Source organism: Pholcus phalangioides, unplaced genomic scaffold, assembly GCF_987345545.1.
Source record: "Pholcus phalangioides strain wild (caught in Gottingen) unplaced genomic scaffold, Ppha-v1.0 ptg000004l_1, whole genome shotgun sequence".
Taxonomy (NCBI): domain Eukaryota; kingdom Metazoa; phylum Arthropoda; class Arachnida; order Araneae; family Pholcidae; genus Pholcus; species Pholcus phalangioides.
This window is the reverse complement of record NW_028301597.1, coordinates 38965343-38986016: the sequence shown is the minus strand read 5'-3', so window position 1 is coordinate 38986016 and position 20674 is coordinate 38965343. Positions and strand designations below refer to the sequence as shown.

The 20674-nt window shown below is 40.3% G+C and overlaps 1 non-coding gene across 1 annotated transcript; it reads left to right on the top strand.

Annotated features, from left to right (window-relative positions):
• The first annotated feature begins 16827 nt into the window (after positions 1-16827).
• Positions 16828-16909, top strand: TRNAS-CGA (transfer RNA serine (anticodon CGA)). Its single transcript has one exon. It is a non-coding gene; the product is annotated as a tRNA-Ser (tRNA).
• The last annotated feature ends 3765 nt before the right edge of the window (positions 16910-20674 follow it).

Genomic DNA, 20674 nt, shown 5'->3' with positions numbered 1-20674 from the left:
CGTATCTGCACTTTTCCCCGAGTTTGAACCTTGGGCCGTGACAGCAACCTTCCTGGAGATGAGCATCTTACCATCACGCCACTCGGGCGCTCTGACTACGTTCTGCGGATTCTTAAGAACCCGTTAAGCATGCGAACAGATATATCCCAAGCTTTATAGGTCTTCAACTCTTTTTTGGGAAGTGTTATTCCACATACTTTATTTTAGTTACAGTACACTACAGTACATATGACACGTCGCAAATCCTTCACGCTCATCCGAAAAATTCAAAGAAAGCATGGGTGGCTAACCCCCAAAAGAGCACCTTCACCAAATAATTATCTACTTTGATCTCATCTGTATAAGGCTGGGATTACACTATAAAAGTTTCGTAAAAGCTCTTTGACAAAACTTGAAAAATTCACCCAATAAGATAACCGGTTGCATTGTCTCGAATGTAACCGATGCGATTATTGGTTAAATTTTTTAAGTTTTATATAAAAAATTTTTTTATCAAAGTTTTATAGTGTAATCCCGGCCTAAGGAAGAATAGCATCGAAATTATTTTTGGGAGCCAAAACGTAAAGATGAAATATATATGGGAATAAAGATGGAAAAATCCCATGGCAATATTTAAATTTAAATACAAATGCCCCACAGCAGTCAAATTTCCCAACGAGGTTTCTGAAAAAATTTTGCCCATAAAAATTATGGATGTCAAATGCAACCAAAATACAGCAACTCAATATAAAAGCATACATCACGAAAGAAAAAAATAATAAGTAATACTATGTAATACACTGCCCGTAAAAAGATTGTGGTTGCCTCATCTAAGTGTGGATAGCTTCTCGATTTATCACACTGTGTTTATCGTTCATATTTTTTAAACGTGTCAATTGTGTTAGAATTCACAACCCTCTAGAGTTAATGAATGGAACCCTACTATAAAATACTTATAGTGAAATATATAGTAAAATATACCTATAGTGAAAAACTCCCTGCGACACCACAGCCTGGATTTGTCCCTTTCAAAACGATACTCGTGTCCCCTTGTCCAAGTAGTTGATTGACGGTGTAATAATAGCTCATGGTCCTTTTTATTTATTCCGTTGAAAATTTTAAACACTTCGATCATATTCCCCCTGGTATCTATGTTCCTCCAAAATGTGAACATATTCAAGAAATCAAGTGCTTCTTCATAGCCCAATCCTTGTGTGACAGCAAGAGCACGCGTAGCTCTTCTCTGCAACCCCCCCCCCCCTTCTTCATCCAAGTCTATGTCTCTCTGTAGGTATAGTCTCCAAAACTTACGTACTTCTATGCTAACAACAATCCCGATCGAGCATCTTGGATGTGTGCTGTCATCTATTGGGGGATTCTTCGATATATCGTTGAGATGGGAAGTAAGGAGTGTGTTCGGTCCTTCAGTGCCATCTATTGGTTTTATTTTCAAATACGGATTGATATTCGTCACGCAATGAGATGTGGGCAGGTATTTATCTTCGCTGTGACTAATCTCTTAATTTTTATGCTTACTGAGCAGAAATTAGTCCAGATGATCACAGTTTAAGGTTCTTAATTACATTACCAGTAGAAATTTACAAAGAATATTATATTATATAATTTATTTTTGTTTTTAAATAATCGGTAGTGTTTTCAATGTCGTTATTAAAAATTGAGATTGTAGCAAATTTGTGCTACAACCTTTGGTGTTTCTATCTTTCAGAATATGTGTCGCGTATCTGGACGTTCAACAGAATATAAAATTGTCTTTCTCTGAACATTGATCAGTAGCGGTCAAAATATCGAATAAAATGCTCGGTTCCATTCATAAAAATCCACGTCTTAATTCTTAAAAAAAGTCTCCGCGTCCTCCTAAAGTCATTCTTTCTCTTTTCCGAGGCTTAGTTCGTCGACGCGGAGACTTTTTTTAAGAATTAAGACGTGGATTTTTATGAATGGAACCGAGCATTTTATTCGATATTTTGACCGCTACTGATCAATGTTCAGAGAAAGACAATTTTATTTTCTGTTGAACGTCCAGATACGCGACACATATTCTGAAAGATAGAAACACCAAAGGTTGTAGCACAAATTTGCTACAATCTCAATTTTTAATAACGACATTGAAAACACTGGCGATTATTCCTAAATCCTAAATATGACATAGTGGCCTGTGGGTTCCGACTGAAATTGGCAAACAGTGCATACCCCTGAGTCATTTCTTAGCCATCCTGGACTAGTAGTGCGATTTTCGCCATGGTTGTATATGTTTTATTTTTAAACTACTTAGAGTTTAATATTACCCATATTGGGTTATTAATCTAGTGGGAAAAGAAAGCTTAAGTAGGCTGGAGAGGAAATAGAAAGCAGAAAGTGTCACTCAACAGGACAGTGACAGAATGTCACTTCATCAGCCTGTTAGGACGTCATTAAGTTATAATTAATGCTATTCTTTTAACACTAATCATTCATCATAATGTATATATTACCTACTCTCATTTTTATATTTAGCGTCAACCACATATCATATTAATAAATGCGATTATATGTTATTAAATGCAGTTAATTATGATTATTTGATTAAATATATATTATCTACAAAATTTGATATTTTGCAGTTGGTCTAATTATTTACACTATATGTAGTTGCTTATATACATTTTTCACAATCCCGGTACCTCCGGTCTTTTCATAACCAGAAAGTTTTTGGGTCTGGAAAAAGCTGATATCTGATCTTTTGGGTAAGTGGATATTTCCCTAAGATGTTGGTATTCTGACTCTTCAAGAGTTTGGAAGAGATTATTAGCCAGCTTTTGAGCAAAGGCGTGTATGGTGGGCATTCCTATATCGTTTCTTATACTTCTATTCCTGATGAACCAATTGGCTCCCAGCATAGCTCTTATTGTTTTGTTTTGATATTGTTCTAATTTAACCATGTGTTGATTGCTCGAGTAGAGCCACACTGGTGCAGCATATAAAAGTATGGATCTGATAGCCATTTTGTATACATTTAATTTGTTCTTGATTGTCAATGTTGATCTGCTTGCAAGTATGCGTTTTAAAGTATGTTTTGCTACGTCTGCTCTTCGTATTACATAATTGCGTTGTTGCACAAATGTCAATCGTTTGTCAATTATTATTCCCAGGTATTTAGTACTTATAACAGGTTCAATGAATTTCCCCCCAACCACTATTCCGGCATCTCGGGGTAGATCTAGTTTTCCCGTGATCCACATAAATACTGTCTTGTCTGCATTAAGTTTAACTCTGCTGTTTTCGCACCATGTTTCGACAATTAATTCTTGTAAATTACTTAATGCCTTCTGTGGTTTTCTATCTGTACAAATTATCATCGAATCGTCTGCGCACAGCGCAGTAATACCCTTAATTGCCACTGGAAAATCATTCATGTGATAATTGTGGAGGCAAGGTCCTATAACACTGCCTTGCTCTATAGATGATCTAATTCGTCTAGTTGTAGATATTGTGTCATTGATTTTTACATAAAAAGTTCTTGCTGCGAGATAATGACGTACAATTTTAATTATGCTAAAGGGTAGGGCCATTCTAATCATTTTATAGAGCAACCCCTCATGCCACACTTTGTCAAATGACTTACTTAAATCCAACAGTGCAACTGCAGCTGTATCATGATAAATTCTAGCTTCTTGGAGTGTTTCTATAACTCTTAATAATTGTGTGGTTGTAGAATGACCGTCTCTAAATCCATGTTGTTCGGGCCCAATTGTTGGATGAGATTTTTCGTAAGTGTTGATACGTGTTACCACAACTCTCTCGAATAACTTTCCAAAATTACTAAGCAATGAGATGGGTCTCCAATTGCTTGGAAAGTGCAAATCTTGGCCAGCTTTTGGTATAATTTTAACAATTGCTGTTTTCCAGTTAGATGGGAAATATTTGAGCTCCAGCAATCTATTAAAAATTTTGACAATATATTCTAAAATATTATTGGGCAAATTCTTCAGTGCTATATTTGAAATTAGGTCATGCCCAGATGCTTTCCGAATTTTCAAATGTTTTATTATTGTTTTTAATTCATTGATATCTGTTGGAGTGAGAGCTGTTTGTGTTTCAGGTGGAGTTTTATCAAAATATTCATTAATAGTTCTAAGCACTCTCTCGACCTGAACATTTGAAGTATTAGTGTTTGGTGAGAATTGCAGTTCAAAGGTATCTGCAAATACTTCTACCTTATCTTCATCTGTATATACCAGTCCATGCGGGCCATGTATAGATGTAAGTCTTTGGCTACGGGGTTTTTGTGCTCTATAAATTTTATAGAACGACCCATCCTCACAATTAGCATCTTCTAGGAACCTTAGAAATCGTTCACTTGTAAATTCCTTGATTTCTCGACATGTATTGTTTCGTAATGTTGTATATCTGAGCCTATGTGTAGCATCTCTGGTTCTTTGCCACCTTCTTCTAGCTCTATTCTTTTCTCTTATCATTTCCCTCAGATATCAGGGGAGTGCTAATGGGTTGTATTTCGTTTGACCTTTCCCGAGTGGAATTATTTACAGTGTCCTGCAATTTTTGTGTTAATGAGTTTATTTCATTTGCTACCGATTATTTAAAAACAAAATTAAGTTATATAATATAATATTCTTTGTAAATTTCTACTGGTAATGTAATTAAGAACCTTAAACTGTGATCATCTGGACTAATTTCTGCTAAGTAAGCATAAAAATTAAGAGATTAGTCACAGCGAAGATAAATACCTGCCAACATCTCATTGCGTGACGAATATCAATCCGTATTTGAAAATAAAATCAATAGATGGCACTGAAGGACCGAACACACTCCTTACTTCCCATCTCAACGATATATCGAAGAATCCCCCAATATATGACAGCACACATCCAAGATGCTCGATCGGGATTGTTGTTAGCATAGAAGTATTATGGGTACTCCGTGGAGTACAGTCCCCATAATACCTGTAATGGTTGTTAGGAACCATCGAGTCGACTCCGACTCCCGGTGGCTCACTACCAAAGCTGGTTAAAGAGCTGGTTACTCTTTATAACCAGCTTTGCTCACAACCTACACAGAACCACTTTCACTGTCATACACAGCAGGGGTGCACAACCTGCGGTCCACCGAGGGGTTCCATCCGCCCGCGAAAATTATTCTTATAGGAAAATATCAATACAAACACAATACGATAAATACGAAGGCTGACCGAAATACAAGGCTTAAAAATACAAGATATATAAATGGCCAAAAATGTTATCAAGGCAACCAAAGTTGTCCATTTACAGCCGAAAAAATTCTCCGAGCTTTGAAGAATTTCGGTGAAGCACAGTCTTTTCTTTTCAGACGAACCTTCACTTTTTTCAGCTTCCCGAGGCCCCCCGAAAACAGTTCTTGATGTTCATCCAAGACGGCCTGCAAGTACCGTGACGAAGATTTCACGTCAACCTGGATCGCGTTTGTAGAGATAGCCGGATCAATAGTGCACAATACCCCTAGTTCGCGGATCCAGTTTCGTCCCATCAAGATCACGGAACACTGATCCACCACCAGGATCGGAAGCATTTCACATTTGGATTCGTACTTCACAGAAACATCCATCGTGCCCACTATCTTCAGACTATGCCTTGTAAAAGATCTGAGCTTTATACGAGTGTTTTTCAAAGGTGGAAATCGACATCGGTGCTTCTTGAACATCGAATAAGGCATCACCGAAAAAGGTGCTCCCGTGTCCACCTGCATTACCATAGGTAGTCCTTCAATCACGACTTGCACGGTACAAGGTGGTGGGAAGTCAGACATCGAGTTCAACGTCAACACATCGAACGCCGGAGACGAGTTATCCAGCTGGTCGACTTGATTCACTCTGTTCGCACAACGTCCTTGGCCTTTGACTCCAACACTCCATTTGTTCTTCACTGACTTGCATACTCTGGCTAAGTGCCCCGTCTTCCCGCATGAATGGCACGTACTCTTGGCAAACTTGCAAGTTGAGGACTTGTGTCCACTTGCACCACAAGCATAGCAGGAAAACATAACCTTGGCTTGCGACGAGGATGGGATTCGAACCCACGCGGGCAGAGCCCAATGGATGTATAAAAGTCAGACTGGAGGAGCATTCGGAATTACACAATAGCATAAATGCGCTTTATTCCAACATTAGTACAATAGCTACGGAGAAACACAACCGACCGCCATGGCCGCCAGAACTCGAATCCCACAGCAATCGAACGGTGCGCGCTCATTGAAGCTCGCGCTATGCGCTGTTGCCAAGTCATACATATAAATATAACACATATATAACACCCTCCCTCTTGAGAAGAAAAAAAATTGAACCCCCCCCCCCCGAAAATTCTGTGTAGGTCGATGGGCAGGGGTCCAGTCCTGTGTTTGCCTGTGTGGCTGGGCCCCGTGGGGAAAATGGTATCATAATCTGGCGGTGACCTTTCAGTTAGAAATTCCTTGGAATATGGACTGGGTCACCGTTAGGTTAGGATGTTAAGGATGATGATGTCGCTCTTTATACGATATCCTTAGGCAGGAGTGGCTTAAGCGAAAGCGCAACACTTGCGGCGGAAGGGACTATTAAAATTTCGTACCAAATATGATAAATTTAATAAGTGTTATCGCTTATATATAGCATTAACTAAATATCGTGTCATACTGCTTTTTTTCATTCAGCGCATTAACCGAAATTCAGTCTCTAATTTCAATGGAAGAATTGTAACAGTTTTATTTGATAGGTGGTGTGAAGGGGGATCTACTTCACTGATCGTTTCTCCCATGTAAATATATATACCGTACCGTTCAATTACTTTCAATTTTCCTAGAAGACATAGTTTTGCTTACGAAATTTTATTTTTTACCCGTTTATTGGTCATGGACAAAAGGGCCTAAGAAAGGCACCATTTTTTTATGATGAATAAGTTTACAAAATATGGCCGTTCCAAAAAAAAGTCCTAAGTTTTTCCCTTTTATTTGTTTGATATGTTTTCTTTGATACAGATTTTTCAAGTCTGTGAATTGGCGCCTATGCACTTTGTTTTAGGGTTAAAAATACAAAAATTTGTTTGAGTTCTGTAGAACCGCCTCATTATCATCAAGGTTCCGCGGACGAGCCGGTAAGCTATCAAGGGTTCCGCGAGAAACTTTACCCCCGGTATAGAGCAGTGTTGCTCAACCGCCGGGCCGCGGCCTAGTATCGGGCCCTGATCTCATTCATACCGGGCCGCGAATGATCAGCCGTATTCATTTTTCCTCATTCATTTGCCGTTGGTCATTTGACTGGGCCTTCCACTCACAAAAATTAATGAAACTGGGCCGTGTGCTTGCCAAGGTTGAGAACCACTGGTATAGAGAACAAGTATACAGAAATTGGAAGTCAGAACATTCCGGAGCCAAACAGCGCCACACTAGAGATTCTTCTATTATGGTGTTGGCTGAAAGAAGCATTTGTGTCGGAGGATGAATAAGTAATCCGCCAACTTGTGCTCGGGGGAATCGACTAGAGAAAGGAAAGTCAATTGGAAACATTTTGGAAGTGTAAGAAAGGAGATGTGTTGAGATATGAATTAAGCATTGAATTATAGCATTTCAACACTGAAAAATGTTGCATTTACCTGCGCTTATTTATCCACTTGCGCTTTCCCTTCAAAATTATTTCGATATGTAAAAAATTCCGAGAGTGAAAACACCGTCATAATAAATCTGTCATAAAAAATACCGCTCCCTATAATAATGCCGCCCTAGGCCGCCGCCTCATGCCTGGCGCCGGCCTTGAATCAGATATTTATGTACGTGACTTAATAAGCAATACAGTTTCGGGTAGGCAATCAGCCAATAACACCATCTGTCGATAAGATTTTGAGTACGGCAGCTGCCACAAAAACGGGATAAGTCTGGTGGCAGAGACCCTGGCGTTCATTCATTCATGCCACAATAAATTTTATGGCCTATCCCACAAATCTGTGGCCGTAACTATTTTTTCAATACTAAGCGGCTTTCCGATACCGCTTTCTAAAAACATTATCAGTTCATCTCGGGGATGGAGTATCTACATGAGAGCTGGACAAATTGACAAATTCCATTCGCCAGGTCACCATGGCGACGAAAAAGTTGGTATTGGCGCCTAAAATTTTCTTTGTGTAGTTACCAAATTGCAGGCTGAGAGCAGCGCAAAATGTTTGGAATTTATAGCAGAATATCTGTCAGCATGGAAGAGAGTCACTATGCTCTGAAAATGTCAAAAAAGAAGTGTTATTTTGTACCTTTTCTTCGGGTAAAATTTTTTTGGCAATTTGTCCAGCCCTGATCTATTACAATGTCTCACAAATAATATTCTCTTAGTTCAATTTCCCGCGAAACATTTTCGATCTGAAAATGAGTGAAATCAATGCCAAAGAGCCGGGTTCGTGTTACTGTGAAAGTCAAAATTAATTACACTCTTATGAGTAATTCGGGGGGCTGATGATGATGGTGATAAATTACTTATCGTATCGATGCACGTTATCAGCTCGACGACGCCTAATTCTGATCACCGAAGTTCGCACGCTTATTAACAGCGATCAATAAAATGAATTATGACTGATCATGAATAATAAATCGGACTCACCCTATAAATACAGTAGGACCCCGATAGTCCGAGCTCATGTAAACTGGACCTACCTGGGACAATACGGACTTTACAGAATCTTTATGCTAAATGAAACTATTTAAATCCTTAAATAGCGGGAAAATTACGTTCTCCACTTTTTCAAATGCGATACGTAAAAGCATCATTGAAATGCACCCGTTTCAGTGTTGCTTGACAGATGTGCTTGCATAGGCATGCCGATTCCCCTGAAGTAAAATCAGAACGTTTGCGAAGCAGCTCTGATGTATTTAGAGTTTACTACATTTTGAAATTTTCATTTATGTAAATTGCTTTAGAAAATATTTTTTTTGAATGTCTTCTCTCATTGGAGGCGACTCTTATATGCTTTAGAAAGCACCGTGGTTCCTGTAAGCAGATTCAAGACTATTCAAAAGTCCTCAAATCTCTCATCACCCTCTTCTAAAAAATAATAAATTCCTTTCGGCCCCTTCGCTAATTCAACACGTAAGACCCCACCGCCACCACCAGCCCATGGTACGCCTGTAGTTTTTACCGACCTCTTAACACTTGATCCATTCAACCCCACTTCAACATGGAACGATATCGTCCATTTTTCGTGAAACACCGGTCTAAATCGACCTGCGCAACCCTTGAAGCTCTACACGCTGCAATGCAGGCGCTGGTTGCTGTGGGGATGAAGCTCTATTTGACACACTACCACCAACAAATTTTGTGAAAAGAGTTTATTTCCCTCCCCCCTACATCAATTATTCACAATTATTCATGAGTTTACAATGCAATGCACCCCGTCCACCATATGTGTACCCATAAGAGTCCCGTACTTATGGGACGACCTGCAACTTTATGTACCCTCAATGTCATTTTCATATAGATGCCTATGAGCTCTGCGAACCTGTTTGGTGCGACACAATGCATTTTACTGCTCGTAATTTTTAAAATCAATTTATTAAAAGCACCTCGGATAACTTGAAACTCGGCTTATCGAAGTTCGTAATCGGAGTCCTACTGTACGTTCACCCTTGTCACTACAGAAGAGAAAATACTATAAGAAAATCCATTAGTTATCACCACAAATGCTGTATTTTGTACGAAATTATCTCAAGCTTCAATGCTTTAAAAAGAGGTTTTCAACCTTTTTTTTTTTTGACTCGCCTGAAAACAACCCTTTTTACTTTATAATTTTATTTTGCTGTGCCGTATTGGCAGCAGAAAAAGCACACGGAATCCTGAGGGCTCCGTAGAGCGCAGGTCGAGAACATCTGTTTTAAAGCGTTCTTCACCGTCCGCTGGTCAGCGGACCGGGGCCGGTTCAGGTCCGTGGGAATTTCCTGCGAGTGCATGAAATGGCGGATGAAAATTTACTCCACTGTGCAGTACGAAAATGAACGATTTTCGATATATATCGCAATCATAAATACATTTTCAGGGTGTGTGCACGCCGGTTTAATACCAACAATCTATTCAACTTGAAGAGTAATAATAAATAGTTTCGCTTTTATCAGATAGATGGCAGCAGCGGTCCCGCCCCATCTCAGTGGTATGTATGATTGATAGTAGAGCACGAATTTAGGTAAGAAAATATGTTTATTTCGTACCACTTTCAAACCAAGCATAACTCCTGTCGCCATAGGCAATTTACAATCGAATGAGTTGTGCCGAAAGTACGCATGTGTATATAACAGTTTGAGTGCGTATCTAGTGTAGTGCGTGAGTTTTTTTAGCGCTGCTATCTGTTTTTTTCTCCCTTGAAGCGTATGCATCTCTGTATTAATCAGTGAAGTGTAATGATTGAATATTTGTATGGTTGTAGACCTGTTGCTCTTTGTAGCGAGACTAACGGGGAGATATTCTATTCTAGTGCTGCCATCTACATGAAATAAAAAAAACTATAATGCATCACAAAGTAGCTTTGGAAATCATATCTTTAAAATTATATTATCATAAATTTTTAATATTATCTTTAAAAATCATATCAACCGGCATTATGGCGTATTAGCGGAAAATATCTTAACTATATCCTCCCTCAGATTCGAACGCGAGACCAAGGTGGTAGACTAGCATCTTACCACCTCGCCTCTCGGCGATAACAACGTGAGCGTGGTTGTCGCTGTTTTGGAACGGCGGGGGGGGGGGGGGCTCCTGCGAGGTTGGACTCTGCGACTCTTAAATCGAAACGCCCGCTGGGCCTGGATACAGGGAGTGGTTTTTCCAGCATGGCCCAGCCGCAAGGTAATGTGCTTATATCCCGCAAGGGACAAAGCTGGAGCCATGTTTGTTTTGGCGGTGGCGATAACAACGTTGCGCCCTGGGTTTTTGACCCAAAATAAACAATTTTACTTGCAGAATTACAACAGATAGTTTTGTTTCTTCTTGATAGGTGGAAGCACGTGTTCCAGGTCAACTGAGTTTCTCGTGTATATAATAAATGAATAAATATATGAAGCATATAATAAGTCAGAAGGATGGGAAATTGTTTTTTGCTATTATATATATTTCAGCCGACGTCGATTACTAGAAACACTGATAATGTTATTGGTATTGTTATCACTTCAGCAAGGAACGGGACGGACCAATATCTTATTACATAGGGGAAAAATTAGTTTGTAGTCATCGAGACTTCGGATAATGTTATCAATTTTTTTTCCGTCGAAAGTTTCTATTTTTTTTGCGCATTCTGAAGCTAAGGTTTAATCAATTTTTTCCCCCATTATGTTATCGTTATCAGGGCGCAAAACTGTGTAAGAGGCGTGAAAAGTGTTCCTCTTCCCCAACCTTGTTGACAAACATTTCCGTACTTTGCGTTCCATTTCGCCCCGAAGTTGGGAACCACAGAAAACCAACTTCAGCAGACCACCTCTTTGGCGACGGTGGTGGGGTTAGAACCAGGTCGTCGCTATTCGTATCCTTGTAAGCACCTGCCGCTGGTGGCCTTTCAGTATTTAGTGCTTCCGGCGTCTCATCAGTCTTCCGCCACGGCCCAAACCGTTTGAGTAACCAGATTATATCCCCCTACGGGGATAGAGCACGGGGTCATGGTCGGTTTCAAGCCCCCGCTATGCGAGTCCGTAACTACGACCACTCGACCACCACAGGTCACCGCACTTGCAAGCAAGACTTTTTGGATATAGTTATCATTCAGATATTTGGATACAGATATTGGATTACATTTTCGGATATTGTTATCAGAAACCGTGAATGCCTATGCGATTATTTAAGCTGCGTGGACTCTATTATTATTTTTTGTGGATGCATATTAATGCCGGTCCGCGAAATTGTTTTCTTAACCCGCGAGCACGCGCGGTGGGGTCTTAGAGGCCCGGTCGTTCTAAAAAACCATACCGTAGAAACATCGCCTTTTCTCGAAAGTGGTCCAGGTCATCAGTATCTGTATTCAAGGTCAACCACTTTCTGATATGGTTGGAATTTCCACATTCCTGAATTTCACTTTTGTAGATATTTTGGATGTTAGGGTCTTTCAGTTATTTTAACCGTTCGACCGGGTCTGATAGACCCACCGCGCGTCCTCGCGTAAGTAATTATAGCACGCGTTTCCCCCCCCCCCCGGGTCAATTTCACTGACGCGCAAGTTCAAAAAGGGTCGAAGAAAACTGCTTAAAACTGTTCCGAATTAATATTCCAAGATACCGTCGCATGTTTCAACGACCCACGGACCCATTTCTCATTCCACACGCGTGGAGAAAAACGGCTTTTCTACAACCGGTCATTTCATCTCGGGTCACATAAGAAGACGTGTAAAAAAAAAATCAAGATGGTGTCCAGTGTTCCGACGCATGTTTCTTAGTGTTACACAACCACTACTACCTCGGTGTCTGTTCCGATGATTCGGCGGCGCTTATATATCTCGTGCCTCGTGTAATATAATATGTAAGTCACTTTCGGTTCGGCTTTTATAGCGTGCAAAGAGTTGTGGGAATCCAGCAGATGTTGCCAATGGGATGCCGCGCGTGACCCAACCCTACACCTGTATTATTAGGTTGGTAAAAGTATAGCGTGTACGTATTTATACGGGAGAGTGGGTAGAAGGATTATCCCTTTTCTCTCTTTCTATCTCTTGCTTTCAGTATGGACCCTAACGTTTAACCTCCGGGCCTTATTCTCCGACATTACAAAACCCCCGGCGTGGAGAAAAAATCACACACACACCCATCGGCCATTATCCGATATTCCGGGTGATTTTGCGCCGGGAAAGAACATGACACTTGTGTTTTATGGATGTATATCGCGTATTATTGGGGGGGGGGAATCGTTAGCATGTGTGTCGAGGCTGTGTTATTTTTTTACGACTTGGAATCCTGGAACTCAGTGAGGCCCATGGTTACAGGATTGATGCATACAGAAAAAGCCGTTGGTACTATGGAGTCTTTTCAACTCTATTGAGTTCGGACGACCAAATGTAGTTTTTGTAGGAAACCCATGAAACAGGGTGGAGTTTCTCGCGGAACCCTTGGTGGTTATAAGGCTATTCAGCGGAACCCTTGACGATAATGAGGCTAATGATCAAAAAAGTTTTGTTATCAAAAAGATTTTGTCCCTAACTGCTGCCTCAGTAGCATCATAGTTCCAGGGAGAAATGAAAGAGGACTTAGTCATCACCTCCGAATCAGGGGCTTACGCAAGATCGACATTTGGAACGGGCGCAAAAAGCTTGGGGGAAAGGGGTACAAAAATTGTCTTCCTCAGAAATTTTTAGTTACTACTCTTCAAAAAGCATTAAAATTATCAAAAATCGATGAAAATAAAATTTCTTAAATAGCATATAAAAGGTATTTTCTTTCGAATTAATACACATATTTATTTTTCTATAAATCATTGTGCCTGGTGTAATAGTAGAACCACCTATTCAACTGAGGTTCCTGCATGGCTTCTACAAGGGAAAAAAATAAGGTGAAATACATATATATACACATACACTGAGTATATGTTCTTTGCTCCCCACCCCCCGAAAATGTTGAAATGACGGGGCTGCTCACACTATAAATAAATAAATAATAGAGGGACCCGTGAAGATTGTAACCTGGGGGGGGGCACCAAAGATCTCAGCCTAGGGACCGGGGGGCATCGGTCTCCATGCCGTGTCCGATTGAACTCGTGGTTGGACTCCCGAGGTTGGAGCCCTGCCATATGGGGGACATTCACGCATCAAGAGCTTCGATTATAACCATCACCAGAATAAGAGCCCCCGTCAAGAACTGTGGCATGTACTTCAGCTCAAATGATCATGATGATAATAATTGAACCTAGGGTGTTCGTCGGAGTTGTTCATCTTCAGTGTACGAAATCAATTATCCATACTTAATGGTTTAAGTCAGCACCATGACCCCCACAACAGGGCTCTAGAACGGGGCCATAGACAAATCTCATTATTTTATTATTTTTTACGCTATAAATTCACTATAGAGGAGGCCCCACTGAAGATCTCAGTCTGGCTCGAGGATGAGCAGTATCGGGAGAGTTGATGAGGTATGATGAGCAACGAGATGCTCGAAGGGAAAGAAACATTTTTATTCCTACATGAAATGCGCCCTCCAACTTTGCTTTCTTTCGGGGGGGGCACATCGTATTTCATTTATCTGTGCAGAATTTCAAAATAACATGCTACCTTATACAATATTATGGGGACGTTTTTTAAACGCGGCAGCATTCACACAGACTCTAAACGTCCATATTTCGTAATCTTATCCACCATGAAAAAATGGTGCCTTTCTCAATTACCTTTGTCCATATTGGGGTCGCATGCCCAAAGTATTAATAAACGGGTAAAAATAAAATTTTATCAGCCAAAATTTGGCTTTTAGAAAATAAGTAAATATGCATATAATATATCCCCTATACAAGTACAGGATATATTATATCCAACTCTACACATTCATGCAAACACATATCTATCTGCAAACATGCACACATTTTCTTCTTCACAGTCCTTCTTGGCCAGTTTTTATGCCGGCAGTTGGCCCTCGCGGGCTGGGAATCGGCTTAAGGTTCAATTCTGGTCTGGTCTTTTCGATATATACCAACTGATCTGTAAGTCGCCAGACAGCCAGCAAAGGCTGGGCAGCGACGGAAACGTTCAATTCTGTTCTGTTCTGGAGTACTTCTTGTGATTGCAATCAATAAGCACGAAAAACGGTTTGATTACGATTGTAGTAGGCCTCACTTTGCGAGTGTTACTAACATTACTACTCGCAAATACCGACTGTTAAAGTTTTGGAGCAAATTTGATAGCTCGAAAAATTATCAAGGCAAGTGAAATTGCCATTCAAAGCCGAAAAATTTGCGAAAGGCAAGTAAAACTGAAAATTATAGCCAAAAAAACAATTGTAAAATGCAAGTATTATTGCCAAAAATCGCTAAAATTACAGAATTCCCTAATGCTGGAAGATGATGGGTACTGTAAGTCAAAATATGATTCACCAAAAAACGTACATGAGAAATGACCCATATAATTTGATTGTAATGCTCAGGACATTCCTTTATTTTCAGGCAATTTCAGTCATACCTCATTTTTTGTAAAAAATGGCCCGTTTTTCCAAGTATTTTCAATGAAAATTTCGAAATCCTTCAATCAATGATAAAAATTCCACTAAATCCAGTAATTTTAATAAATCTTCCCAACTCATAGATTATATTATGATAATTATGAAGTGTAACATATGTGTTTTTCATGGGTTTTTTTTAAATTCCCCCCCCCCTCCCTTCCCGTAGAATTCATTTTAATTTCACTGCAATTCGTGGTAGTGCTTCATTTCTCGCAATTGGCAATTTTTCAGGTATTTTAGCAATACTTGGCGAATATGCTTACTTTTGGCGTCGTTTCTTATTGATAACTGGCTATGTCCCGTACTTGGAATCCCAGTATCCCGCACATTTCTCGGGGGAAATATGGTCAGCCTAGCGTTAATCTAAGTATTAAGAACTAATTTTTATTTGAGCTCATAAAAGGATATTTCATAAAAATAAATTGAAACAGAGTGGAAAACATTTAGTTTTTGAATCAAAATTATCAGTTCTGCCTGTGCCATTGTCACGGACCCATAGACGGAGATAAGAGTTGAAAGTCTGGGGGGGGGGGGAGTAGAGGTAAAACGATGATGAGATAATAATGTTACTGCCAGAGCTCAAAGTGCGGCCGATTCGCGAAGAGACCGGCCGACTGTTTTGGCCAAACCCCGATTTTCATAAATGATTCGCGCTTTGTCCGGTCGATTCGCAAAGTGGACGAATAACCCTGGCCAAAGTTCGATGTGCTGATGTAAGACGGTTCGGTAGGTGCCAAATCCATTTTTTTTCATCACTAACGTATGATACATATCTATATGCAGGGTGTTCTGTTAATGGACCGACAAACTCAGAGGGTTGTTAGTAGGCATCAAGAGGAACAAAAGTTGCAATAGAACATGGTGTCGCAAACCACGTTGAGAGGGTGAAAATCGCAAAAAAAAAACGCATGCAGGTTTTGTTATCGGACTTTGGCAGGGGATCACCGGCCACTTCGCGAATGAAAAATTCGCCAGTTCGCGAATTGGCCAACTTCGGGCTTTCGCATTAACATCGCTAACGTGGCCATAATTATCACGAAAAAATACACAGACTTGGCGATGACTCCAAATCACGTCTTTTGTTATCGGCCGTAGGCTAGGGATCCCTGTACACTTCGCCAATCGACCAATTTCGGTCTTTGGCAGTCTATACATATAAAATTATTTTTCTGTGCGCGTGCTCTCTATACAAACATATTTTTTTAGACTGATCGTCGCCAAATTTTGCATATATATATGAAACAGGACCTGGAGTGAACGATAGGCTACTTTAAAAGTTCGGCAGAGCAGAGTAAATGCCCGAAATAGGCTAAAAACAATTGGGGCCTCAACAATGTTTACTTCGGTTCCCGTGGAACGCATTGTAACCGTTTGGTAAAAGTCGGGACGGCCAGAAAAAGAAAAAAACCGGGACTGTCTGTCCCGGGAAATACGGGACGTATGGTCACGCCAGGTATTATATCAAGTAACATATGTACTAATTCATATATACTCACATTCATGCATTGTATCAGTCAGCTCCACCTTAGAGGCTGAGAGGGGTTGGGGGAACAAGCCCTCCCCCCCCCTCCCATATTTCCGCCTATGCGCGGACCATAGAGGTTGAGAAACGCTAGAATCTATGAAACATGCGCACTTTTTGGGCTGATAGGAGTTTTAGTTACGTCGCTGAAAAGCCGTGCAGTCGTGGCCGAGTGGTTAAGGCGATGGACTCGAAATCCATTGGGGTTTCCCCGCACAGGTTCGAATCCTGTCGACTGCGTTTGTACACTTTTTTTTTCCCATTGCATGAAATGATTGATTCTTGTACAAGGGGACGAACCAACCGAATTTTCGCAAGTAAATGCGAGCTATAGTTAATAGTTAGGTTTTTTATACTAAATATCTATATTATAAATACAATTTTGTTTTTCAGCTGCGCGCAGCTAATTCGAAAATGTCGCCTTTGTTTGTATAAACTTTTTTCCGTCTTGTTGATTCAGCGGTTGAAAGGAATGGATTTCGACAAAAATATCGAAAGTATAGAACAGAGCAACGATCCACACACACACACACACGCAAAATCCACCCATACCGTAAAAGTACATGCATGAAAAAAGTTTGCACAAAATCAGTTCCAAAATTCGGCAACACCTCGGCACATGGCAACTATTAGATGTAGGACATATGTATATGTTACTTTCAAAGCCTGAAGTTGACCCGGCCAATCTTCGAAATGTGGGCATTCGCCGGACTTTAGCTGGCCCCGCCTACCCGGTATACCCGGCCGATCATCCTACATATGTATCACTAAGAGGTCTATCACAACATCGATATTCAGATTCCTTTGATCGCTATTGCTACCATAGCTAACCCATAGTAATTACGGTTAGCTATTAGCTAATTATAAATGGCCATAATTATCACAAAAAATACGCCAACGCGGCGATGACCCCGGAATCATAGGGAGTGATGTGTATAAGGATGGCCCCCCATAAATCGCCCATAGATGGGGATAGACCTGAGTTGTGTTCGGTTTGAAAGAGGAAAGTAACATATACATAGCAGTAGGGTTACCAGACGTCCTACTTTAGGGAAACATGTCCTTTTTTGATGTCATTTCAAGCGTCCTCCTACGTTCTAGAAATTCGCCCCCTTTCGTCCTTCTTGTTAGGTTTCCGGCATTATTTTCTTCTTTTTTTTTCCTTTTTGAATTTTTTTCCCCCTCTGAAACATATGTCTCTTTCTTCATTGGCGCGCGCGCGTGTGTGAGTAACACAACAAATTTTTACTCGCTTTTGACCAATCGGCGGCCACATTCCGGGAGTACAAGAACCTAAGTTACCTTTCATGCAGGGCAGATACTATTCCAAAAGACCGTAGCATGTCCCAGCTTGCTCCAGGATAATATGAAAGAAGACAGTCGGTCTGGATGGTGGTCGGCTGAATTTGGTTTTCTGTGGTTGTCAACTTCGAGGCGCAAATGTGAACCGATCTCCCAGTAAAACAAAAAGTCTCACCACAGAAAGCAACAGGCTACAAACAGTACAGATATTCAGTCATTACACTTCACTTCTGAAATATAGATGGCAGCACTGAAAAATCTGAAGCCACTTTCATCACTGGAAATAATGAAACCAGACTGTTAGGGACACACAATCACACTTCCGACACAACTCACTGGGTAGTAAATTGCCCATGGCGATAGACCGGAGTTGTGCTCGGTTTGAAAGAAAGCCCAAGAGCTCAAAGTACACTTCACTCATACTTCGAACAATAGATGGCAACACTATAGCAATCATTATAAAGAAAGAAACTTGACGTTAAGTTCACACACATTCCAGCATGTACCAGTTTGTTAGAAGTTCCGCAGAAGAATATTGACGAGATGCATGTGTGGTTTAGTAGTAGCCCAAGGGCTCGGGATGATTCTCATAATAATTTGTTCACACAATATATTATTTTTGGGAAGCCTATGAAAAATCTGGCCCGAGATTCCAGCGCAGGGACTCCGCTGCAGGACGAAAGGGGTCGCATATCATGTTTGTTTCGGTCCCGTGGAACAGCGCCGTAACCAGCTAGGATTCCAGGCGATTTCAATTGTTGAAAACCTAGTCTAGAACGTTTATCTAACGTTTGAATTTTTACAGTTGAAAATTCCACATTCCTACAAAAATACTGAAAACCATTTGTGAAAGTATCGCGTCGAATCATCGTCGTGACAAAAACATTGGTGAAAATCAAGAAAATCTAAAATTCACCGTAATTTTCACCACTTTTTTATGAATCGAAGTGGCATCTTTGAAAAGCAGTCAGTGTTCTCCAACTTGTTTGTGCTTGCGAACCAATGAGATTAAGCGGTATTATTACGGTATAAACGTGATAAATATAATTCGCGAACCTCCGAAAAACAATAACAATAGGAGTAAAATTTCCTAGCCTTCTAAATTATCATCACGCGCAAAGCAGTAGTTGAACTGGGATTTTGTCTGCCACCTATCGGACAAAAGCAAAACTATTTGTTACAATTCTTTCAAGTAAAGTCGGTGGTTGTTTTAAAACCTATGAGCAGCATGAAAATTACAAGTACATAGAATGATACCATATACTGTATAAAATTTTTTTATGCTGCACGTTGTGTAATTTTGTGTGTGTGTGTGTGTGTGTGTGTGTGTGTCACATTAACGGTTACTATGTTTTTATGTTTTCCAAAAATAATTTTGCGACAAACATTAAATATACTTACCGATACTATGGCGCCAGCATGAAATTAAGCAATAGGCGTATATTGTATCGCATCGCATCGCATCGCATCGCATCGCATACTAGTCATTTTCATGCAGCACGCCGGAAAGAAACTAACAACCAATTTCAGTTGAAGAATATATAACAAATAGTTTTGTGCGCATTTAATAGGTGGCAGCATGAATCACAGCGCAAAGTTTCTTGATTTCAAACAACGTTTGTGCGCATTTCTCTTCTACACATGAAATATCGGAACGAGAAAGTCAGTAGAATTCGAACTCGCTCATCAATGTTCTAGGAAACATAATTTATCTCATGCCGGAATTAACATTTTATTAGTATAGCATCAATAGCTGCATTTTCATTATCTCATGTTTTTAATTTAGTTCCCGAGGTCTGGTATCCTCGGGGTTCAATATGCTTCCAGCCAGAATTATCATTTCTTCTTTACTTTTGCCACCATTTGAGGTGTGAGATGACTTAAGCCCCGTTCACATGTACAATAAAACACCCCGGGAAGTTCCCGGTAACGGGGATTTTCACTACAAACCGTTCACATGACATTAAGTTTATGCCGGTAATCCCACCTCTTCTTTCCGGAAGTCCTCACTGGTTACGTAGGTTGAACGGAAGTGATTTATTCAAGATGGTTGACGAAGGAGCTTATAGCAGTTTTCGCGGCGCAAAGGATTATGGGAGAGAAGGTCGGTGTCGACCCCCAATCCACACCAAGGAAGATGGGCTTTTTTCGATGAGCTTCTCCCCCACCTTTTTCTTCCCTACGAGGGGAAAAAAGTTGTCATGACGGTAATTATCACCAAAGCGACCCCTAATCTTGCACATGTGAACGGGGCTTTAGATTGCGATCATCCCTACCTTTTTTATACCAACCATATCTTCAGTGCACTATTCCAATTAATTGGCTGAGCGACGATGGAACAAGCGATACGTTATTTTTTAAGCTCGTCTACGTTACCCCGATATACGAATTAAGGTTCATGGTTCGATTCTTTTAGTAGTTGGACACCTTTTGTTTGTTTGTTTAAAAATAATTGTATACATTTCTTCATAAATATAAGCAAAACGAAAACAGTGTCAATGGGAAAGCAGCTCACGCTTCACAACGAAAAGTAAAGGTCACAACTACAACAAGTAACATCGTTTATAAATACTTGGTGGACTTGATCATGGAAGATTACTACTGCAGCAATGGCCTAAGCTCTAGAATCGCCCTTGCTAAACAAGAATTCCACTCTAAACAAGGATTGTTAACGAACAAAAACTTACCGATTAAACTACGAAA